Source organism: Molossus molossus, unplaced genomic scaffold, assembly GCF_014108415.1.
Source record: "Molossus molossus isolate mMolMol1 unplaced genomic scaffold, mMolMol1.p scaffold_m16_p_19, whole genome shotgun sequence".
NCBI classification, from domain to species: Eukaryota; Metazoa; Chordata; class Mammalia; order Chiroptera; family Molossidae; genus Molossus; species Molossus molossus.
This window is the reverse complement of record NW_023425354.1, coordinates 28,882,161-28,902,076: the sequence shown is the minus strand read 5'-3', so window position 1 is coordinate 28,902,076 and position 19,916 is coordinate 28,882,161. Positions and strand designations below refer to the sequence as shown.

Here is a 19,916-nt window from a genome sequence, read left to right as displayed (position 1 = left end):
TACTGTAAATTTATTTTTATCTATGAATATCTTTTTATTGAGATATAATTTATATTATAGAAAAGTTCTCCCTTTTATAGTGTACAATTCAGTGGCTTTTAGTGTAAGCTCAGATATATGCAAACCATCACCACAGTCAATTCTGGAACATTTTTTACACTTCGGAAAGAAACTTGTATCCTTTCTTTCTTTTTTTTTTTATCCTCACCCGAGGACATTTTTTTTTTTTCCATTTTTTTTTTTTCAGATAGAGTGGGAGGGGGAGAGAGAGAGAGAGAGAGAGAGAGAGAGAGAGAGAGCCATCGATGTGAAAGGGACACATAGAGTGGCTGCCACCTGCATAACCAACCAGGGCCGGGGACAAACTGCAACCGAGGTACGTGCCCTTAGCGGGAACCAAACCCGGGTCTCTCTGGACCGCAGGACGACGCTCTAACCGCTGAGCCAAACCAGCCAGGGCGAAACTTGTATTCTTTCCCTGTTACCCCCTATCCTCCAATCCCCTTGTCCTAAGCAACCACTAATGTAGTTTCTGTCTCTCTAGATTTTTCTGGACTTCCATATGAATTGCAATAGTATGTAGTCTTTTGTGACTGGCTTCTTTACTTAGCATGTTTCAGGATATTTTTATGTTGCAACGTGTATCAGTACCTTGTTCTTTTTTATGGCTGAATAATCCATTGTATGGATATACTATATTTTGTTTATGTACTCATCTGTTGACAACAGATATTTGAGTGGTTTCCACCAGGATTGTAAATAGTGTTATGAATATTCTTATAAACAAGGATGTGTTTGAAACCTGTTTTCAATTATTTTTTTAAGTTCTCAGTTTATTAATCCTCTCATGAAAAATCTGCACGATCACCACAGATAAAATCACTGAAGAATCTTTACTCCTTTTTTTCAGTACCAACATTGGCCTTTATAGTCCCCCTGACTTTCTTCATTCTGTTCTTGTGTTCCTTTCTCTGTTTTCTTGAGGTCATCTTCTTCTCATCTAGGCTGTGTCTTGCAAGTCTATGTTTGGGTTCATTTTTCTTTGCATATCATAAATCATACCAAAGCCAGTTGTTTTGCTGCCACCAAAATGGATCCTTAATCCAAATACAAAGATAACACCTGGTGTGGTCTTATACATGTTGGCTAGTTTTTCCTGAATTTCTGTCATGGGTACTGTTGCCTTCCCAGTGAAGGATTTCAGTGACCATTTGTTTTCACTGAAGTAGTCTGTTGGTCATAAACTTCCTACTCTAGATAGTTACTGTGTTGTTCATGAAGGTGGCCGATCTTCAAGCAGTCAGGGAAAGGGCTCTCTTTTGGGTATGTACCTAGGAGTGGAATTGCTGGGTCATGTTGTAGTTTTATGTTTAACATTGTGTAGAGCTGCCAAACTTTTTCACAGCAGCTGTACTGTTTTACATTTCACCAGCTATGTACAGTGGTTTAAATTTCTTCATATCCTTGCCAACAGTTTTCCTTTTTTTAAATTATAGCATCCTGGTGGGTGTGAGGTGGTTTTTGTTTGTATTTCCTTAATAATTAGTGATGTTGAGCATCTTATGTACTTTATGACCCTTTGTAGATCTTCTTTGGAGAAATTCTGTTCAAATTCTTTGCACATTTTTAAACTGGGTTATTTGTACTTTTATTGTTGAGTTGTAAGAGCTGTTTATTTTGGATACTAGACCCTTGTATATATTATTTGCAAATTACTTCTTTGCATGCATTGTGATTTTTGTTAAAAATTGGACATTTTGAATATTAAAATGTGTCAACTCTAAAAATCATATTTATTTGTTAAATCAAATCCATGTTTGTTAATGCTGCTTATTGTAGTATTATTCGTTCAGTGTATTTTTGAACTAATTCTGTAAAATGTGCATTTTTTGTCTTGTGTGGCCACCAAAACCTCTGTTCCATTAGCTTCGTAATCAGCTAAATGATTTTAGCAGAGATTTTCTTAAATACCTGCAACTAAAAATTCTCTTTATTGAGAGTTGTGGGGGGTTTTTGTACATGTTAGGGAATGCCTTCAATGCTCAGCCAGTTTACAATTATGCCTTACTTAGCCTTCACTTCCTGTTTCTGCAGAGCTTCAAGATCAGCCAAAGGTGCCCTGGCCTGTTTTGTTCAGTGGTTAGGATGTCTGCCCACAGACTGAAGGATCTCGAGTTTGATTCCTGGTCAAGGTCACGTGTATGGGTTGCAGGTTCGATCCCCCAGCCCTGGTCGGGGTTGTACAGGAAGGAACCAGTTGATGTGCTTCTCTCACATCAATGTTTCTCTCTCTTTTCCTCCCTTCTAGTCTGTTTAAGAATCAATGGAAAAAATATCCCTGGGTGAGGATTAAAAGAAAAGAAAAAAAAAAAGATCAGCTAGAGGTGACAGGTTAAGGTCTTCTGACATCTTTTCTGGACATGTGCACAACCCTGGGCATGCATGTGGCCTTCTAGATTCCCAGGAATATATGGGAGCTCTCAGTGCCCATATGGACATCTCATTCTGGCCCTTTCTTTTTATTTTTTTCATCTTCACCTAAAGATATTTTTCCATTGATTTTCAGATAGAGTGGGAGGAAGAGAGAGAAAAACACTGATTGATTGGTTGCTTTCAGATGACCATGACAAGGGCCAGGGATTAAACCGCAACCGAGGTACATGCCCTTGACCAGAATTGAACCTGAGACTCTTTGGTCCACAGGCCAATGCTCTGACCACTGAGCCAAACCAGCCAGGGCTTATTCTGGCCCTTTCATTCCAAGTTCTTTGGTTGGCCCATTGTTTGCTCCATGGGCAGCAGTGACTAAAACATTTGCCTGTAAATGTTTTGGACAAAGTGGCGTAGTTTATTTAGCACCAGGTCCCCTTTCAGTTGGGTAAAATGAAGACAAGCCTTTTGAGTTGGTTTTCCAAGGATTTACCAGACAGGTGAAGACAATTAACAACACTTTGAAAAAGAGATCTGTTCTAGTTTACCAACAATGCAAGGTATTATTTTCAAGGGCATTGCTGATCTGGGCATTGGGGTAAATTAAAATGCCACAAACTGATAGATGGTGTCAAATTGAGTTAAATTGGTAGGACACTCACTCAGTGTCTGTTAAGGACTAGAGAATTGTTTGATGATGTTGGAAAACACACATCGGAATACCATTGTAATTAGGAAAGATGCTTGGTATTATTTCTTTTTTTACTTGATTTATTGAGATTTATTTTGTGGCCTAACATGTTCTCTCCCAGAGAATGTGTATTCTGCTTGTGTCAGATGAAATGTTCTATGTACACCTGTAAGATACTTTTGCTCTACAGTACTGTTCAAATCTTTTATTTCCTTATTGATTCTCTTTGTGGAAGTTCTGTCCATTGTTGAGAGTAAGGTATTAAAATCCCCTGCTACTGTCATATTGCCGTTTATTTCTCCTTTTGGTACTATAAGTATTTGCTTTATATATTGAGGTGCTACAATGTTGGGTGCATAAATATTTATAGTGGTTATATCTTCTTAATGAATTCACCCCTTTAACATTATATAATGACCTTTTTGTCTCTTGGTTTGTTTCTATTGGTTCTTTTAGTGGTATGAAATTTAATGTCATCTAGTTCAAGTTCCTTCTCAGTGGAAGAATCTACTCTGACATCCCTGATACTGAGAAGGCTGACTGACCAGTCAGACCTCACAGCTTTACAAATTTATTGAAGCCAAATCTGTCTTAATATACATTGTCTCCATTCTTCTAGGTTGGCTATCTGGAATAATGTAGAACTACTTGGTTCTAAAGGACAATTGGTCAGACATTCAATATCAACTGTAATGTTCTTTCATTTAAGACTTTGAATATTCCGCCCTGGCCAGTTTGGCTCCGCGGTTAGAGTGTTGGCCTGGGGACCAGAGAGTCCCGGGGTTCCCGCTAAGGGCACATGCCTTGGTTACAGTTTGTCCCTGGCCCAGTTGGGGTCGTTTGGGTGGCAGCCACTCAATATGTCTCTCTCCCATCAATGTTTCCCCGTCTCTCTTCCTTCCTCTCTCCCTTGAACTCTATCTGAAGAGTAATGCAAAAAAAATGTCCTTAGGTGAGGATTTAAGGAAGAAAAAAAAAAAGACTTTGAATATTCCTCTTATCTTTACCATTTTTCCCAATACTTAGTTTTAGAATCTCTTAGTATCTTGGGATCCATCTTCTACATGATATTTAGTCAGTTTCCTTTATTAAATGTGACATTAGAGTTGTTAACCACTCAGAATAGGTTTCTCCCTTGGTATGGGCCTTCCCATTAATGTGTTCTAAAATTATACTTTTTTGCCCTGGCTGGTGTGGCTGGTTGGTTGGAGCATAGTCTCATGCACTGGGAGGTCACGGGTTCAGTTCCCTGTTGGGGCACATGCCTAGGTTGTGGGTTCAGTCCCCAGTCAGGTCACATGCAGGACGCAATCGATCAGTGTATCTCTCACATCAGTGTTTCTCTCCCTCCCTTTCCCTTCCTCCTGCTCTGGTATCAATTTTTTTTTTATTATTATTGATTTTAGAGAGAGAGGAAGGGAAAGGGAGAGAGAGACAGAAACATCGATGAGAGAGAACATTGATTGGCTGCCTCCTGCATGTCCCCCACTGGGGATTTGGCCCACAACCTGGGCATGTCCCCTGACTGGGTACCAAATCGTTGACCTCTTGGTGCATGATTTGATGCTCAACCACTGAGCCACACTGGCTGGGCAAATCATGTTTATTTTTTAAATCACTTTTTAAGCCCTGGCTGGTTTGGCTTAGCTGTTGGAGCGCCGGCCCACAGACCAAAGAGTCATAGATTTGATTGCAGTCAAGAGTACGTACCTTGGTTGTGGTTCGGTCCCCACCCTTGTCAGGGTGTGCAGGAGGCAACCAGTCGATTTGTCTCTTACACATCAATGTTTCTCTTTTTCTTTCTCTCCCTTCTTCCCACTCTATCTGAAGATGAATGGAAAAAAATATCCTCGGGTGAGGATTAAAAAAAAAATCACCTCTTAAGTGAAATCTTTGCTTCCCTGTGATACCAAATAAATCGATCCCACCTTGTATTTCCACAAATCTTTGCCCTTTCTTTCATTCTTTCTCTCTTTCTTTCTTTTCCTCACCCAAGGACATTTTTGCATGTATCTTCAGATATAGCAGGAGGGAGGGAGGGAAAGAAAAACATTGATGTGAGAGAAGCACATAGAGTGGCTGTCACCCACATGACCCCAGCCAGGGCCGGGGACAAACTGCAACCCAGGTATGTGCCCTTAGCGGGAACCAAACCTGGGTCTTTCCAGTCTGTGGGCCGGCAATGCTCTAACCGCGGAGCCAAACTGGGAAGGGCGCCCTTTCGTTATTTAAAAAAAATAAAAATAAATAAAGTTATACTTTTTCTTTTTTTTAATGTTTACATAAAGTTAGATAACTGACTCATGATAAACTAAAACTCCCTAAGTTTTTTGTAAAACTAAGTTTCCTGTTTTGTATTTATGTAATACTATCCTTTCAAAGTCATATTGAGTCTTTATTCTGTTGTCCAAAGTATTATTTATATTCATGAGTTCTGTGGTCTTCACACATTTAGTAAATATTCTTATAATTTTACCCAAGACATCTCATACATGAGAATTTTGGGTAAACATGGAGGTTTCACTCAATATTTCTATTTCCTTTTTTTTTTCAAATAGCACTAAAATTATAGTAAAGGAATGAAACGAGGCATAAGACCACAGGGACAAAAATGAGTGGAAGAAGAAACCATGATCTTTAGATGAGAAATTTCAGCTAGTTTTAGAAGATAAAAAATGGATAGAAGAGTGTTAAGTGATTTAGCCAAATGGAGGAAGGTACACCCTGGATTGTTCTTAGGGAAAAGCAAGTTTACCCTACAAAATTTATTAAAAGACTCAACACTGAGTAGCAAAAAGTCTGAAAAGACAAGAATGAAGCTTGAGATTAAAAATAGATAATGGTTGAAAGCCTTATGCTAAGTGGTTGAGTCCTATGCACACGACTTCCCCTTCTAGGAATTTGGGATTGACTTTTTTCTTTAAGAAAGTGGAAGCTCGCCCTGGCCGGTTTGGCTCAGCAGTTACAGCATTGGCCTGTGGTCCAGAGAGACCTGGGTTCAGTTCCCACTAAGGGCACATACCTCGGTTGCAGTTTGTCCCTGGCCCTGGTTGGGTCGTGCAGGTGGCAACCACTTGATGTGTCCCTTTCACATCGATGTTTCTCCTTCCCTCCCACTCTATCTGAACAAAAAATGAAAAAATGTCCTTGAGTGAGGATTTAAAAAAAAAAGTGGAAGCTGAGGGTTCTGTCTCCAGGAACATCATATCCATGAAAAAGATAGGGGTATTGAGCCAAGATATTAAATGAAAATAGACATGTAGATTGCTGGGTCTTTGAAATCACAATGGGCTTTCATTTTGCTTCTTTTTTTAATCCTCACCTGAGAATATTTTTGTATTTATCTTCAGAGTGGTGGGGGATAGGGAGGGAGAAAGAGACAGACAGATATCAATGCTGGGGACCAAACCACAACCAAGGTACGTGCCTTGGACTGGAATTGAACCTGTGACTCTTTGATCCGAGGGCCAACGCTCTAACATTGAGCAAAACCAGCCAGGACCATTTTGCATCTTAATGCTATGAACAGTAATAGACAGCCAAGGATGACCAGATAGTTGAGAAAAGCCTCCAAATTGAAAGAGCAAACAAACATAAAGAAACAAGGCAGAGAGCAGAGGGAAAAAAACTTGGGTGGGATAGAGGGGAAGAAGGGGTATTAATCACTAATAAATGCAGTGTTGTATCTTCAGAAGAACAAGATGCAATTTTGAAAATCAGCAAATAACAAATAACTCTTGGAAATAAAAATTATCCCTCCCCCTCAAAAAAAAAAATTTATTAGAGAGATGGAAAGTAAAGTTGAAGTAATTTCCTAGAAATCAGAACAAAAATATTAAATGAGGGACATAGGAGAAAAAAAATACTTTTATTTTTTATTGTTACTCCTCACCCAAAGATATTTTTTCATGTTTTTATTTATTTTTTTAATACAGAGTGGAAAAGAGAGGGAGGGAGGGAGGGAGGGAGAAAAATATGTGAGAGAGACATACTGATTGGTTGCCTCCAGCACAACTCCACCTGGGGCCCATTGGGCCTGGGGATCGAATCTGCAACCCAGGTACATGCCCTTGACCAGGAATCAAACCTGAGACCCTTTGGTCTGCCGGCCGACGCTCTAACTGCTGAGCTAAACTGGCCAGGGCAAGAAAAAATATTTAAAAATTAACGATAGACCAAGAGGTCCACTGTTTGACTAATAAGATTTAAAAGTGAGAGGACAGCCCTGGCCGTTTTGCTCAGTGGTTAGACCGTCAGCCCATGGTCCAGAGAGACCCGGGTTTGGTTCCTGCTAAGGACACATACCTCAGTTGCAGTTTGTCCCTGGCCCTGGTTGGGGTTGTGCAGGAGGCAGCCAGTTGATGTGTCCCTTTTACATTGATGTTTCTCTCTCTCTCCCTCTCTCCCTCTCTCCCTCTCTCCCTCTCTCCCTCTCCCTCTCCCTCTCTCTCTCTCTCTCCCTCCCACTCTATCTGAACAAAAATGGAAAAATGTCCTCTGGTGAGGATTAAAAAAAAGTGAGACAGAGAAAACAGTGAAAAATAATACAAAAAAAAGTCCAAAGCCTTTTCCAAATTAAATCATAGATTTGCATATTGAAAGAGTAGTAAAGATGCAGACCAGGAATCTTGATCATGAACTTTTAGTAAACTGAGGATACAAAGACTATACTAAAAACTTTTAGAAAGTGTAACTAAAGGTTACATTCAAAGGACAAGTCAGAATGAGACAGGCCAGTGAGCCAGGACTAGTGGAATAGAGAAATTGACACAGATAGCTGAACAAACTGACAAAGCAATTGACAGCAGATACAGAAGGTCACCTCCCTAGAAATAACATCTAGGCCTCTGTTTTATTTAAGCTCCAGACCCAGAAAAGCAGCAAAACCAAGTAGGCAACACCAACACTAGCTGTAATGACTAACTACTCCCTGCCCTGACACTGACCAGTCAATGAGGACCAGAACCCTAAAGGAGCACACCTAGAAAACTGACGAATATTCTTTTGAAACCCTCCTCTGAGAGAGCTCCCCTACAATTCCCAGCTGCAAGGGAGAAATAAAACCCTCAAGACAAATGACCCAGCACATGCTCCTCTCCTCAGGAGCATGCCCCCCCTTTTCTTCCCCCACAGGCATGCATCTCCTAGACTCTAAGGGACCACATGAGACTTGCAACCAAGGCAGCGGTGGGCGGTGGCAGTTCATCCCAGGCAAACCTCCTGAACTTGTCCCCAAGGCCCCCTTTTCTCTGACTTCTTAGTGAGCCAAAGCAGACTAGCCTAGGCTCATTTACCCAGCCCTTTTTTGTTTGATTGTCCCCAGCTTTTTTTTTTAATCCTCACCCAAGGACATTTTTCCTTTTTTGTTCAGATAGAATGGGAGGGGGGGAGAGAGAAACATTGACGTGAAAGGGACACATCGAGTGGCTGCCACCTGCACGACCCAACCAGAGCAGGGGACAAACTGCAACCAAGGTACGTGCCCTTAGCAGGAACCGAACCTGGGTCTCTCTGGACTACAGGCCGACGCTCTAACCGCTGAGAAAAACCAGCCAGGGCTGTCCCCAGCTTTAATAAATGTTCTCTAAAATTCACCTGGACTTGTGTTGTGAAATTTTTCCTGCACGAAGTCAAGAAACCCATACACTGCAGACTGGCCCTAGGCAGACCTGACAAGGGCCAGGTTTCCTTTCCAGTAACAAGAATGGAATTATATAGCAGAGCAGTAACATAGGAAGATAGAATTGCATAAAGCCACATTTTCAGTGGAAAGGATTTACAACCTATAATTTTATTTCCAGCCAAATTATGAGTCAAATGTGAGTATAGAATAAAGATATTTTTAGACATGCAAGTGACTCCAAAATTTCAGTTCTCATGATTTTTTAAAATTGTTTATTTAATATATATTTTTTATTTTTAGAAAGAGAGGAAGCGGGGGAGACAGAGATAAATGTCGATATGAGAGTGAGACATCAATCGGCTGTCTCCTGTAAGCGCCCCACGGGATCAAACCTGAAACCCGGACAGGTGCCTTGACCTGGAACTGAACCAACAACCTCTCAATGCATGGGATTGAGCCACACTGGCCAGAGCTCATGAGCCTTTTTTTAAAAAGTAAGTAATGCCCTGGACAGTATGGCTGTCAGTTGGGCATCTTCCCATGCACTGAAAGGTTGCTGGTTTACTTTCCAGTTGGGGTACACGCCCAGGCTGCAGGCTCGATTCCTGGTGGGGGGGCTTGCAGGAGGCAGCCTATTTTTATTATTAGTAGTAGTAGTAGTATTTATTATTTTTTTAATCCTCACCCGAGGATATTTTCCTGTTTATCTTCAGATAGAGTGAGGGAGAGAAACATCGACAAGTGAGGGACACATCAACTGGTTGCCTCCTGCACAACCCCAGCCATGGCCCGGGCCGAACCACAACCGAGATGTATGCCCTTGGCCAGAATCAAACCCGTGACTCATTGGTCTGTGGGCCGATGCTCTACTGCTGAGCCAAACTGGTCAGGGCCAGGAGGCAGTTTATTGATGTTTTGCTCTCACATCTACGTTTCTTTCTTCTCCCTCTCTCTCTAAAAATAAATAAACTATTAAAAATAAAAGTAAGGCCCTGGCCAGTTTGGTTCAGCGGTTAGAGCGTCGGCCTGCGGTCCTGAGAGACCCGGGTTCGGTTCCCGCTAAGGGCGCGTACCTCGGTTGCAGTTTGTCCCCGGCCCTGGTCGGTTGTGCGGGTGGCAGCCACTCGATGTGTTCCTTTTACATCGATGTTTCTCTCTCTCTCTGTTCCTCTCTCTCCCTCCCACTCTACCTGAGCAAAAAATGGAAAAATGTCCTTGGGTGAGGATAAAAAAAAAAACAAAAAAAAATCCAAACAAACAACAAAAAAAGTAAGTTATTAGGACATGTGCTCTTAAATAGCAAGGGAGAAGAAATCAGGTCCAAGAAGTGGAATTCAGTCAAAGAGAAAAGCCAAGGGAGAGCTCAAGATGACAGCTGTGTACAGTCTAGAGAATCCCTTAACAGGGTGAAGCGAAAGAAAGAACAAAGGATTTTAGGAAGGTATGGCTCTAGGAAAAAATAGTGTCTGATGGGTTTGAGCATATGGAAAATAATGATAGACAGTGACAGATGTTAGAGCATTTGAGGAAAAGTTAAAAATATATAGGGACTTCCAGTCAAGATGGCGGCGTAAGTAAACGCGGTATCTTGTCCTCCCACAACCACGTCAAAGTTTACAACTAAACTACAGAACAACCATCATTCAAAGCCGCCTGAAATCAAGCTGAATGGAAGTTCTACAACTACAAAATTAAAGAAGCAGCTGCATCGAGACTGGTAGGAGGAATGGAGGTGCGACAGGCTGGTCCCACACCTACGTGTGGCGGATAAAAATTAGGAGGATACCTCGGCTGGGAAGGTCCTTCCCGATGACTGAGGGGTCCCCGTCTCACACCAGGCGTCCCACTCAGGGTTCCAGTGCCAGGAAGAGAAGTCCCCATAACTTCTGGCTGGAAAAACCAGCGGGAACTGAGGCTCAGGGAGGCTGAGGCAGCCGGAGCCCCAGGCAGCTCCTCTTAAAGGGCCCGCGCACGGACTTACTCAGACTTGCTCCCTCTAAGCTCAGAGGGGAAGCAGCTTGAGGGGCGCCAGAGACATACAGGGAAGAACTGAGCTGTTTGGCATTGGAGAGGGGGCTTTCTCCAGGACAGACTTGCTGTCAGAGGCTTTTGTTCCTTTGGTGAGTCCTTCCCTGGGATGGCAGACAGCCACCATACCTGGGACTCCAGCAACTTGGCTCACACTGTTTGCCCCCCCCCCCCATGATTCCCTGAGGCATTGCCCCCCACCCAACTTTCAGGCTCACCCAAGCTGTTGCCAGTTGCTTTACCATAGGATTGGCCTATCTTGGATCCTGCTTCAGGTTTTCCTAAATTCTTTCAAACAAGCAGCATCTGGTCTCAGCTAGCCCCATACCTCTGGTTAAGAAATACATAGAAACAAACACAGGGAGGCAGCCAAAATGAGGAGACAAAGAAACAAGTCCCAAATGAAAGAACAGAACGAAACCCCAGGAAAAAAACTAAGCGAAATGAAGATAAGCAACCTAACAGATGCTGAGTTCAAAATACTGCTTATAAGGATGCTCAATGAACTTAGTGAGAACCTCAGCGAACTTAGTGAGAGCCTCAAGAGCATAGAAAAGGACCAGTCATAAATGAAGGATGCACAGTCAGAAATAAAGGAGGCACTAACTGAAATAAAGAATAATTTATGCAGATTCAGTAGTAGAGTAGGTGAAGCCAAAAAGCAGGCCATCAATTTAGAATATACGGAAGCAAAAAACACCCAATCAGAACAGAAAAAAAGAAAAAAGAATACAAAAAAATGAGGATAGTGTAAGGAGCCTCTGGGACAACTTCAGGCGTGCCAACATTCGCATCTTGGGGGTGCCAGAAGAAGAGAGAGAGCAAGAAATTGAAAACCTGTCTGAAACAATAATGGCAGAAAACTTCCCTAACTTGGTGAAGGAAACAGACATACAGTCCAGGAAGCACAGAGAGTCCCAAACAAGATGAACCCCAAGAGGCCCACACCAAGACACATCATCATCAAAATGCAAAAGGTTCAAGACAGAGAATATTAAAAGCAGCAAGAGAAAAACAGTTAGTTACCTACAAGGAAGTTGCCATTAGACTGTCAGCTGATTTCTCAAAAGAAACTTTGCAGGCCAGAAGGGAGTGGCAAGAAATATTCAGAGTGATGAAAAGCAAGAACCTACAACTAAGATTACTCTATCCTGCAAAGCTGTCATTTAGAATTGATGGCCATATAAAGAGTTTCCCAGACAAAAAAAAAGTTAAAGGAGCTCATCACCACCAAATCATTATTATATGAAATGTTGAAGGGTCTTTTTGAAGAAAAAGATAAAATATATGAACAAACAAAATGGCAATGAATACATATTTATCAACAACTGAATCTACAAAATGAACAGGCAGAACAGAAACATTCTCATAGATATAGAGAACATTTTGTTTGTTACCAGATGGGAAGGGGGTTAGGGGAATGGGTGAAAAAGGTGAAGGGATTAAGAAGTACAAATTGGTTGCTAAACTGACAAACCTCAAAGGGAAAGGGGTTTGGGGGGTGGGAAGAAATAAACCAAAGAATTTATATGCATAACCAATGGACACAGACAACAGTGTGGGGAAAGGCAGGAGGGGAGCGGAAGTAGGGAGGAGGGGGTCAATGGGGGAAAATGAAAAACATCTGTAATACATTCAACAGTAAAGATGAGTTTAAAAATAAATACTAAAAAAAATAAAATACATATGGAAATGCTTGATACTCAGAATAGCCAATATATTTATCTTGACAAAGAACGAAATTGGAGGAAGGACTCAATTCCTGATTGAGTAACGTGTGTGATATAAGCATACGGACAGAAAAACTTTAGATTTTAAGGTCCTTGCTTGTTAGTAGAAAAATTGCACAAGGATGAAGAAGGTGGGCCTAAATATTTTCTTCTTTAATATATTTATAGATGCATTAGTTAGAGGACCTAATTTGCATCCATATTTGTTTGGGTTATTTCTGGGCTCTCAATTTTTAATTTGTCTGCGTATGTTTTTTCCAATACCATATTGTTTTGATTACTATAGCTTTGTAGTATCGTTTGAAATCAGTCTGATACTTCCAGTTTTGTTCTTTCTCAAGATTGCTTTGGCTATTTAGGATTTTTTTTTTCTGGTTTCATACAAATTCTAGAATTATTTGTTCTGGTTCTGTGAAATACACCATTGGAAGTTGGATAAGGATTGTACTGGATCTATAGATTGCTTTGGGTAGAATGGTTATTTTAATAATATTTTTTCAACTAAAAAAATATATATATACATATATATATACACACACACATACATATATAGTAGAAAAAATGAGGTAGTCATTAATTTCTACGTAGTAATGCAAGGTCCTGTTCTACTTGACTCAACACTGAGTAGTATCTCTCCAATCCTACATTTACATGTACTCTTTTTTTTCTTCTTCTTCTTATTTATTGATTTTTAGAGAGAGAGGGAGAGAGATAGAATCATCAGTGAGAGAAAACATTGATTGGCAGCCTCCTGCATGCCCCCCACTGGGGATTTGGGCCACAACCTGGGCAGGTGCCCTGACCAGGAATCGAACCAGTGACCTCTCTTGGTGCATGGGTCGATGCTCAACCACTGAACCACACCGGCTGGGCTACATGTACTTTATTTAAACATAGGTTATCATCAAATTATACAGTCAGAATAGATTTGGAAGCTAAATACATTTCATGGCAGAATAATAGTAGATGATATATAAATTTGGTAAATAGAGCATATTTAGAAAGAGACAATGTCAGAAGAAGCCCTTACAGCAGTGATTTTCAACCTTTTTCATCTCATGGCTTACACAGACCTAATTACTAAAATTCTGTGACACCAGAAATATATTTTTTGCAGATCTGACAGAAAAATAGGTATAATTTTGATTGGTTTATTTTTTTAAAATAAGTAATTATTTACCCTTTTTGCTCCAAAGTGACTTTTTAAAAAATCAGTGTCACTTTTATACTTTATATATAAGGATTTCTGGTACCAAGAATTAACCAGTCAGGTGTAACCATATTATGGGAAGTGACCAAAAAGATGCAACTTTGTTACATGATAATGTATTTATGGTTCAAGACAGGGCAGTCACACAGGACAGCTATTGTTGTGTTTGACTGTTGTCCTTTTTGGGGGGGGGGGGGACAATCTAAGGAAAAAGAGGTCAGTGCCCCTGACTAAATAGTCAGGTATTGCATGTTTTAAAAATTCTTGTGACACACTGGTTGAAAATCACTGCCCTAGGAGATTCAGTAAAGTATAGAAATGAGGAGGACCCTGTGGTGTCATGGTTGACTTTTTATATAAAAATTCAATTAAGTTACATGGCATGTTCTAGAGACCTCTTTCCAGATATTTATCAATTCATTAATACCAGCCAGCCTAGCTATATCATGCATCCTTTCTTTAACTAGCTTGTTTATAATAGCACTATTGTTTTGGTCATATCATGGGCTAAGTCTAATAGATTTCCTTGGTCTATTAATTTGGTGTCACTTTTCCTAAATAATTTTCTTACAAACTTATTTCTTTTTCACTTTGCAGAATCTTTGTCCAAGGAAGGGAAGAAGGGAGGGAGGGAGGAAGGAATCAAGGAAGGAATCTTTGTTCTAATTGAACATATTGTTTCTTTGGTTCCTTTAAAAAATTTTTTTTTTTTTTTTATGTGTGCCCCTAGCAGGAACCTGAACCCGGGATTCTCCAGTCCGCAGGCCGTCACTCCAACCACTGAGCCAAACTGGCCAGGGCTCCTTTTAAATTTAAAATACAATTTCTGGCATGCCATTAGGATATCTAGGGTACTATGTACTTTATTTGTTTCTTCTATTATCTAAAACAGAGGAATGCTTTTTCTACAAATAAGTAGCGTGGCTGCATTAAAATCTTACTGCTTTGGAGAGATTTCCATAGCAGTAAGATGATTTAGAATGTGTTTGTGAGTGAATTGTAAAATTACTGTCTGACATATGTCTTTGAAAATTCCACAGATTCTGCCAGTTTTCAGTTTCTGGCATATTGACTAGAATTTCTACATGAGGAAATCAAACCCTGCTTTCCCTTGATTTACCATTCCCTGTGGCATTTTGGAATATGAAATTCAGTTAAATGCCTGCTGCTCCTGAGTCAAACTCCATTATTACTTGCAGTATTACCTACTTCTTAATTCTTTTGTGTGTATTTAGATGGAGTGGGACTGTGGAAAGTGGAGGAGGAGAGAGAAGGACATGTAATTATATCGCTACTTTAAATTTTCAATTCTTTCCTTTCACTTCAAACTTCAAAAGAAATTTTTAGTAGTGCATGGAAGATTTCTGTCAACACAGGAACTTCCATACCTATAGAAGATTAAAGTTTATTTCAGCTAAACTGAGGACATGCCTATAACCAAAATCTCAATGCTCAGGGGAATGGCAGTTTTGCAGGTTTTGGGTTTTATTTTTTGTTTTTAAATACATTTGTAATAGAAGGGAAGTAAGGAATCTATTGGTGATAGATTGCAGGAGGCGAGAAAGCAAGGCAGGGAAATGCCTATGATTGTAGGAAGAATAAAATGGAGAGATATACATTTACGTTACTGGGTATAGATAATTAACAAGGTTTATAGTGAATAGAGATGGTGTACGATCACGTGCTCCCCTCAGGGTGGGTATGTTTTTGAGGGGTCTGAAAAAAGGGTTACTCTGGCATTTCTGAAATGTAATCTAGATGCACAAGAACAATGGGCAGGGCTTGCTTAAGGCAAAGATCAAGCTTTACTAAAGAAGTTATAGGCCTGGAGTATGACTGCCCACCATGACTTGCCCAGTTTGGAATTTATGATCAGATCACTCTGTGAGGTTACTTCCATCCCTGCACTTGCCAGATTTTATTACATAGCCTCTTTTTTGTTTATAATTTCTAGGAATGAGCAGCTTTCAAAATGAATTCCAATCATATCCAGTGGTTCATTAAGTTCATGGAGTCCTCAGGGCCCTAGAATGTTGCAGGGTACAGTTAAAACTTAGTAGGTGACAGAGATACTCAACAGAGAACAGAGTAAAAGTATATACTTATTTTAGGCTAAGAGCAACTAACTGGTAGTGGATATAGATTTTGGTTAACCCTGGCCAGTTTGGCTCAGCGGTTAGAGCGTCGGCCTGCGGTCCAAAGAGACCCGGGTTCGGTTCCCACTAAGGGCACGTACCTCGGTTGCAGTTTGTCCCCGGTCCTGGTTGGGTCCTGGTTGGGTCGTGCGGGTGGCAACCACTCGATGTGTCCCTTTCACGTCAATGTTTCTCTCTCTTCCTCCCACTCTATCTGAACAAAAAATGGAAAAATGTCCTCGGGTGAGGATCGAAAATAGATAGATTTTGGTTAAGTAAACAGAAGTCAGGATAAAAGAAAGCTTGGAAAATATATATATATATATATATATATTTTTTTTTTTTTTTGTACGTGCCCTTAGCAGGAACCAAACCTAAGACTCTCTGGTCCACAGGCCGATGCTCCAACTGCTGAGTCAAACCGGCCAGGGCGAAAGCTTGGAATATTGAGGCAGATGTTAGAAGGTGTCCAAAGCTGAAAGTTTGACCTACTAAGGAATGTGTCTGTTTTCTAAATGTATACCATTCTTGGTGTTTTATCTAGGGATTTCTTTCTTAGAATAAATTTTGTCATAAGATGGTAAGGTACTGGTGGTAGTTTTCGTCTAAAAAGTAGCTATATTTCTGTTAGGGACAAGATGTTGGGTGGAGGAATTACAGACTTATTTTGTTTTATGTTTATTTAGCCATGCAAAAATGTTTTTCCTTTTAGATCCTGGCAAGAAAACCAGCCAACCAGAAAAACATTTGGTATTGGCTTAGCTAGGGAATGGCATAATCAGTAAAAATTACTTATAAAAAATAGTTTTAAAAAATTTAGTTTCAACTGTACATTTCTTTATAAAATTTTATCCTTGATCTCTCCCTAAAATCTTCCTCCCAGTGAAAGATTTGACTTATGTTGGGCTACCTTTATATGTATGAAGTTTTATTCAAATCTATGAAATTTATATCATGAGCCATAAACTTTTAAAATATAGGACATGTTTTTCTGGCTTTTGCTGTTAACTACTAGAATTTAGTGGCTTAAAACAGTTGTTCACTCTAGCATTTCTTCTGACCACTGGAAAAGGTCACTCATAAGGCTGTAGTTATCTGGTGGCTTGACTGGGACTTGAGTATCTAAGGTGGCCTCACTTACAGTGTGAGACCTTGGTGTCACTGTCAGCTGGTAGTCTTTCCATATGGTTTCATTATTCCTAAGTTTGTCCTGGGCTGTCTTACATGGTGGCAGGAGTATTTCAAGAGGGTAAAGCTTTAGTGTCTCTTAAAGCTTAGCCTTGAAAAACATAGTCTTTTTTTTTCTCTTCACAATCTTTTGGTCAGATCAAGTCACCATGTTAACTCAGATGCAAAGGATGGGAAAACAGACTCTACCTATACATCTGTTGTTTCCCATATCCTCCCAAAATACTGTGCATTCTTTTTTCCCTTCACATACCTTCATGTTCCCACAAAGACAACAGCATTCAATCTGTATAGACTGAAGCAAGGAAAAAGATCAGCAGCTGTGTGTGAGTTTTGTTCCTTTTTATATCTAGAGTTGTAGAAGGAGGATATACTTTTTTTTGTGATTGATAGCTTACACCAATGGGTAGATATTGTTGATAAGCAGATTATTCTTTAATGTCAGATAATTTTCTAAAACATGTAATTGTCAGGCAGTGGTGTTTTTTAATTCTCACCTGAGGATATGTTTTTATTGATTTTTAGAGAGAGAGGAAGGGAGAGAGAAACATCGAGTGGGAGAGAAATATGAGTCAGTTGCTTCCTCTACACTCCTCGACCAGGAATCCAAACCACAACCTTTTGGTAAATGGGGCAGCACGTCAACCAACCGAGCCACCTGGCCAGGGTAATAACATTACTTTTATTATAAGATAGTGTTTGCTGCCCTGAAGCTTGGTAGTTGAACCACCTTCTATTACCAAGTCCTTAGCCAGGGATAAGAAGAAAGTAGTAACCTATAAAGGAACTCCCATTTGGTTATCATCGGACTTCTCAGCAGAAACTCTACACGTTAGAAGAGAGTGGTACTAAATATTCACACTACTGAAAGAGAGAAATTACATTACAAGCCAAGATTAATATATCCAGCAAAGTTATCCTTTAGATATGAAGGAGCAATAAAGACTTTCTCAGACACACAGAAGCTGAGGGAATTTATAACCAGAAGACCTTCATTGCAGGAAATAGAAGAGGGTTATTCTAACTGAAACAAGGAACAAAAGGTCACAAAACTATGAGTAAGATACCAGTAAACAGCATAAACAGGTGTAATTTGGGACAACAAAAACTTGAAAGGGATAAAGATCTTAATTTGCAAAGGATGGAGCTCAAATGCATTCAAAAGAAAAAGGGCTACTAGATACATGAAACTTCCTTTTTCATTAACTTAACGGTACCCCCCCCCCACACACAAAAAAACACAAAACTGAGACATGTAACTTAAAAAAAGAGGAAATGGAGGGGGAAAGTATGGAATATCACCAAAAGAAAACAACAATTAGGGACACGAAAAGAACCAATGGAAACACAGAGCTACCAGAAAACAAAAGATAAAATGGCTATGGGAAATCCTCATACATCAATAATTACCCAAAAGGTAAATAGACTGAATTAACCAATAAAAAGATACAGAGTAGCAGATTGGATCAGAAAACAAAACCCACTCATATGCTGCTTTCAGAATACATTTAAGCTGCATAGATTCAAAGTGAAAGGGTGGAAAATGATTCTCCAAGCAAATAGCATACACAGAAAAGCAGGTGTAGCCATACTTATATCTGATAAAATAAATTTTTTTTTCTCCATTTAAAAAAAATTTCCACTGACCCTGGAATCTTACAGAGACCTGCATCATATTTTACTTGAAATATAATGTCAGTATATTCTTAGCTATCTCCTTGCTCCTAGTCCAGAGTTTAATTTCTTTAGGTTTCTCATCTCTACAGGATTGTTTCAAATTTCTAGCCTGATATATAAGTTTTCTTTATGACCTAATAATTCCACCATCTACTTTAACAGGTCTGTTAATTAGATTTCTTGAGTTCTTACCATGTATCAGGTTCTATACTCAGTCCTGGAAATAATGATGGCAAACATAAAAGTCATGGTCCCTGCCCTCACAGAGCTTTTCATTTATCTGTAAGGTATAGGTTATTATAGTTATTAGAAAATATTTATTACAATTACTCTTTAAATGTCTGAGATTGAGGGGAAAGTGCATTCTGTCCACTACTTCCCTACCCCTTCAACTTCCCCTCAGTTACTTCTACTTTGAATCATGAAATGCCAGGACCTTATGTATGACATATATATCTTATCTCCTCGTTTTTTCCTAGTTAATGTCTGGCCTTCTTTAAGACCCAGTTTAGATATCATCTATAGTTTGAATTGTTTTGTCTTTTGCTTCCATTGTACTTTGTCATTTTTCTCTAATAATCAGTAAAATATTTGCCTATTTCTGTGTTCTTTATGTAGAACAAGAGCTCCTTAAGGACAGAGATAATATCTTCTTTTCTTTGTATCTCATTGCCTGGAAAAGCATCTGATCACAGGGTGTTCAGGAAATGTTCATTGCATGAAGTCAAGAGACATCTCTGTATTATTTAATGATGTGTATTTGCCATTTTTTCTGTGCTTTTTTTTTTTTTTAATCCTCACTCGAGGACATTTTTGCATTTATCTTTAGATAATCTAGAGTGGGAGGGAGAGAGAGAGAAAAATATCGATGTGAGAGGGATACATTGACTGGTTGCCACCCAGACAACCCCAACAGGGGCGGGGAGGAACCGCAACTGAGTTACGCACCCTTAGCGGAAACCGAACCCAGGACTCTCTGGTCCACAGGCTTGACGTTCTAACCGTTGAGCCAGGGTTTTACTGTGCTTTTTATTGGGCATAGATATTTGTGGGGTTTTTTTAATGTAGCTTACTAGACAAGCTCACAGTCATGATTTCCTTTGTGGAAGAAATAGTGGTTTTGTTTAATTTTGATTAATTTGTTAAGTGATCACTTGTGTGCATCATGAATGCATCTGGTGGTGGCTAGGAAGTATTATCGGTT

General features: G+C 39.8%; 1 protein-coding gene and 1 pseudogene across 3 annotated transcripts in view; one reads left to right on the top strand and one right to left on the bottom strand.

Moving 5' to 3' along the window:
* Positions 1–893: 893 nt before the first annotated feature.
* Positions 894–1,277, bottom strand: LOC118633950 (annotated as a pseudogene).
* Positions 1,278–14,449: 13,172 nt separating this feature from the next.
* The window catches only part of FBXL20 (F-box and leucine rich repeat protein 20), a 63,752-nt gene continuing 58,285 nt past the window's right edge, over positions 14,450–19,916 (top strand). For all 3 annotated transcript variants that reach the window (XR_004960314.1, XM_036268236.1, XM_036268235.1), the window contains exon 1: positions 14,450–14,563. The gene's annotated coding sequence lies outside the window, so the exon portion shown is untranslated. The remainder of the gene's footprint in view (positions 14,564–19,916) is intronic.